Below are 5,227 nucleotides of genomic sequence, written 5' to 3' on the forward strand. Positions count from 1 at the left end.
CAATATCAAATATTTTATTCATGGATGCAGACTTAAATGAAAATTAAAGACATGGCTATTTAAGGCCTTAGGTGCCCAAACTCATATTGTTCATTTTTTATTATCTTAAAGTAATCATTTGTACGGGAAAAGAAGCAGCCACCTCCAGAAAATCCATCCCTGTCATGCTGGGAAGAATATTCTCAGTTCTCCCCCAGCACCCTGTCAATTTGATGGCTTATGTAGCTTGCTTAGAAACTTGTCACATTCAGGCTATTTCAGATCAACAAGTTCCAGCCAGTATCCTGTTTTCCTACCAGGAACACCGAACTTTAGTGCCCTTATTGGCTGCATAAGGTGTGGGCAGGAAAGGCACAGCCTCCAGTAGGCCAGATCAGATATTAGAAGGGTCTTAGTTATTGTGCCATCACCCTTACTTGGCCATCAGTCCCCAGACAAGGCAGAGAGCTCTGTGCTGACCTCAGCCCCTGAGGCTGCAGCCAGCAAGCATCCCTGTCAGGCTGCTCTCCTCACTCCAACACCTTGGGCTGTCCTGCTGAAAGGGTCTCTCCAACCCAGAGAACACCAGCCTTGGAAAATGAAGGATTACAGCAGGTGAACACAATCCTCAGCCTATGAAAGATTTTGCTGAGTAGTGCTTCACCTGAAATGCTGGATGCAGCAGCATGCTGTGGCTGAAGGCTGTACCACAGGCAGGTGGAGAGAGCAGAGCTTGGACTTGGGCACATCCTGACTGCAGGGTGTTTGTCCTTAGAAACATCATCTTTTTCTAATGAAAATTTTCAGCAGAACATTATCTATGCCTTTTGTACATTTGAAAATATTTCCACAGATAGTAAAATGCCAGAGAGAGCTGTTTCTAGTATGGCAACACATACTTTATTTTCTTCTCCTTGTCCACCACCCTACAGCAAGAATCTTTAACTCCCTTTTACTTATCAACACACCCACTTGTCCTCACAGTTAGGCAGAAAACAGTTCAAAGTATGGATTGAAAAGAAAATCTGGCATTTTTTACCACCTTGCCTATACTTAGATGCAACCACCTCCCTGCCATGGAATACAGGCAGATGCAAATGGGAAGAAAATGAAAAAAAATTTAAAAAAACCAGTACATGCAGACATTTTTGGATAAATCTTATGCTCTCTTTGATTTAATCCCATACAGCTACTAGTGCTCAAATGATTTCCAGAGCAGGCATAATTTACATGGCACTCAGTTTATCTGCTCTGGAATGGCAAAGTGCACATACAGATATACACTGTGGTTCCAGGGAGTCTAGGGATTTCAAAGGTGCTTTATCTCTCAGATAACTCACTGGCAAAGAAGGGTGAATTAATAACAGTGTTGGTGACTAAAACTGAAATGATAGATTATGAGTATGGGCTTTAAAAAAGAATTGTCAGTTAAATGCATGTTACAGATTTGTTCAGAGCAAGATATTAATACTTTGTTTTCTTTTTTTTTTTTTTTTAATTTGTGGATTCCTAAGCATTTTCTTGGAGAAGCACAAATCCTTGAATTGTGTACTTCAATCTACTGGCAATGGCTTTTTCCCCTGTGCTCTCATAGCATCGCCCCACTCCAAGTAGTCTTTGGGGATCTGTGAACCAGAAGTAAAACCCCACCTCCTAGCAGTCAGACAGGAACCACATTCCCCTAAATCCCACACACTGATCTGATTCACTGCATGACTCTTGTAAGCCTCCATCCACCTCCTCTCTGGGAAAACACAAAAGATCCCCAGTTTTGAAGTTCTCAGGCTGAGGGACTTTGAGCTTAGTACGGAGAAAGGCTGAGCAGCCAGAGCTCCCACTTACGGAAGTGCCAAGTGCGCAGGAATTTTGTACAGGCATAGCACTGAGGCACTTGAAATGACGGGAATGCTGTGTATTTGTGCCCTTTGCCTCTGCAGTCCTGACACCGTCGCTCTAAAGGAAGGTGAATCTATTTATATGCAGTGGTAGAGGCTGGAGCCCTCATTTTCACTGGGCCTTTGAGGAGCCTTTGTCATGTTTTTGTGGCACAACAATATTTGAATGACTTGGAAGGCTTCAGAAAAATAGTAAATACTGTCAAAAATGCAAAATGTTTGTATCCCTCGGCCAGGGGGAGGGAAAAAACATGCCGGAAGCTTAGCCAAGCCTGACAGAGTATTGTGGATCTTGATCTTTGCTCACCCAATAGTTAGATATTGTTCCCCCCTGCCCCCCCTTTTAATGGAGTCCCTGCCTTATCTCTTAAAATGATCTCATTAAAAGCAGGGGACAAGACAGCAGAGGGTAGAAGGCCTGTAATTACAGATGGAAGGTCGATAAAAATACCACTTCATGGACCTTGTCATCTCTCAAGGGGGGTAGTCTTCAAAAAAGCATGAACCCCTTTTGACCACTTCTCTGAACCACACTGACGGAGAACTCGTGGTGGAGATGTCACACAAAGAAAAAACAGATAAGAGATGGGATTCTTTCCTATTCTGGGGACTGCCCACTGCTGGGATCCTAGTTTTCCCAGCAAATGCAGCCCTAGGCTGCGGCAGGTGTGAAGGAGTAAAGAAGATTTGCTTCTCTGTGTCAAGCTACACAGAGTCTGTTACTGGAAGAAGGAATATGTTTGAGAGCAAGCTGTCATATCTAGCAGCAGGAGCAAAGGGCTTTCAGGCCCTTGGGCTCTTAAGTGGAACCTGCTAAAGCTTTTCTGCATGCCAGCCTTCCCTCAGTGTGACTGTTCTCCTGTTCTGAAAATGGCCATAATAAAACTACTTGCTGTAAAACAATCCCTGCTTCCCAAAGTAGAAAATGTGGCAGGAGGGCCTTGTGATGTCCACAGCAGCAGGCAATGCCCTGCACTGCTTAGCTAAGGCTCATCCTTCTCCTTTCAACGCATCCTTGGAATTCGACTGCTGTGCAGCAGCCCACAGCCACACCACAGCTGCTGTCTGAGGGGAAAACGATGTATGGTTGCAGAGCTGCAAAGTAAGGATTCAGGATTACTCCTGGGATGACCTGGAGTGGGACACAAGCCAAAGAGCAGGAATTTTCAGGTATCAAAGCCTGACCAGGATTTCACCTGCTGGCAGGAGTGAAGTTCCCTGTATGTTATCTCTGCTTCTTCGAGTCACCCTGCCAAGGTCTCAAAGAGTTTGTAATTGCTTGTAGATACTGAAAACAGAGCTCTCCTGATTTTTCTTAAGCTAATCTCACTGATACCAATTACGGAAAGAGAACACAAGCATTTCCAATACAGAACATTACAACCCCTGCCTGGTTTGACGTAATAAAATTTCTTTTGATCTGTATGGATTTGTTCTCCGTTTAAAACAGTGACACTGAGACATTAATCCGGGTTTACAGCAGCACAGCTGCACGCGACAGTTTCGTATGATGCAGAAATGACAATGCATCAACTGCCCCATGGAAAAGTGCGTGATAGCGTGCCAAATCAACTACACTGGTTAGGCAGCACTTCAAGGGGCAACATACTGCAGAAGTGGTCTGGAGGTCTTCTTGTAGTGTCCTATTGATGATGCTTCTTCAGTGCCACATAGAAAGAAAGCCAAGGTTGGTACAGTGCATTGCTCTTCAGGAGTAAAATGCTGTTAAGGAGTGAAAACGAAACTAATAGGTGATTTCAGGCACTGGAATTTTGACCCAGTTCCCAATGCTTATCCCCTTCTCCCCACCCACAGGCAAGAGCCAAGCATTTCCTGGGAAATTTCAGAAGAAAATCTCAAGGGTAAGTAATGAAAGCTATCTGAGTGTCGCCTCAGGGTTGGGTTGGTGCAGCTTGGTAGGGAGACAGCTGTCCAGGTATTTTCTAGGTAAACCAAAAGCCTCAGCCTCCCACTCTGTCAGCTCAGTGCCAGACCTAATAATGACCATGAGAGGCTCCAATATGGAGATTATGCATACAGCTAAAAAGTGTCCCTGAAATGCTGGCCTGCTGCCTAAAATTGCATCTGATCTCACTGCTGGTTTTTGCTTTCATGTTCAATATGCTCTGTTGCAGAAGCACCTCAGAACTGAGAGATCAAGATGTTTCTAAGTCCAGCTGGAGCATCCAGCCAGTAGATTGAAATATACAACGATGGAGCACCCCCCACATCTGCAAATAGCAAATCCATCAGAAACGCCACAGCTGGTCTAGGGAGCAGTGACAGGGCCAAGCTCCACCACGTGTGGTGCCCCTCTACACACGATTGTTTAAATAAACATGATGATTGCAGTGGCAGATATTCCCCTAACAGACTCTGGTTTCGTGGCCAGTTTGATGAGCAAGCTCTTTGTGCAGGATGTTTAAGGCTTGAATTCAGTCCCCGTGGAAGGGTTTCAAGCCATGCTAAGCAGGGAAGTGCTCTAACTATGTTCCTCCTTCCCAAGAAAGTTCACAGCTATTCTTGGGACCCTCAGCAGATGAAGCCTCCTGAAACACTTTCTCATTTCCAAGTTTATACAGGGTTCCAGGGCTTCTACTAAGCCGTCGAGAATGAAAAAGAGCATCAGCTCATTTTGTTTGCCAGAAAATCTAGACAGAAGTAAAAGCAAAGTCAACAAACTTCTGGAAGAAAACCCCAAAACCAAACAAAGTGAACAAAGTCATAATTTCTTCATCTGTCTCCCCCAGAATTTGAAGCATAAGGGAAGGATGACCATAGCCAAACCTGGTCCCCTAGCCAGGCTCCCTGAGCAGCAGAGGGCACAGAAAGATGTCCCCTAACTCGTCCCCGAGTCCTCAATCACCAGAAGTAGTTTCCGCCAAGAGCATCTCCCACGGAACGGGCACGGAGCGCGCTGAGGCTCCGGCAGGCTGGCAGCACGGCAGGGACCATGCCCAGCAGAAAAGCCCGTGGGTGGAAAGGGAGCACCAGGGCTCCTGAGCCTCTCAGCCAGCGGCGGCAAAACCCGCGGGGAAGCGGCGGCACCTGGGGGCTCCGGGCGGCCGCAGGGCCGAGCCCCGCAGGGGCGGCGGGAAAGGCGCCCGGGGAGCCCCGGCCTGGCAGCGGCGCCGGCGAGGCGCGGCCGGGGCAGCCTGGGCGAGGCTCAAGGGGAGCCCTCCGTCCCAAAATGCACCCGGGACGGCAGAAGGGCCCGCGGGCGCTACTCCCCGCCGGCCCAGCCCGGGCCGCGGCCGCCGCCCCCTTCCCCAGCGCCGCCCCCCGTTCACGCCCCCTCAGCGCACGCCCCCTCAGTGCCACACGGGCTGGGCGGGGCCGAGCGAGGCTCTTTA

Source organism: Pyrgilauda ruficollis, unplaced genomic scaffold (genome assembly GCF_017590135.1).
Source record: "Pyrgilauda ruficollis isolate IOZ18807 unplaced genomic scaffold, ASM1759013v1 scaffold17, whole genome shotgun sequence".
In the NCBI taxonomy this organism is placed as follows: Eukaryota; Metazoa; Chordata; class Aves; order Passeriformes; family Passeridae; genus Pyrgilauda; species Pyrgilauda ruficollis.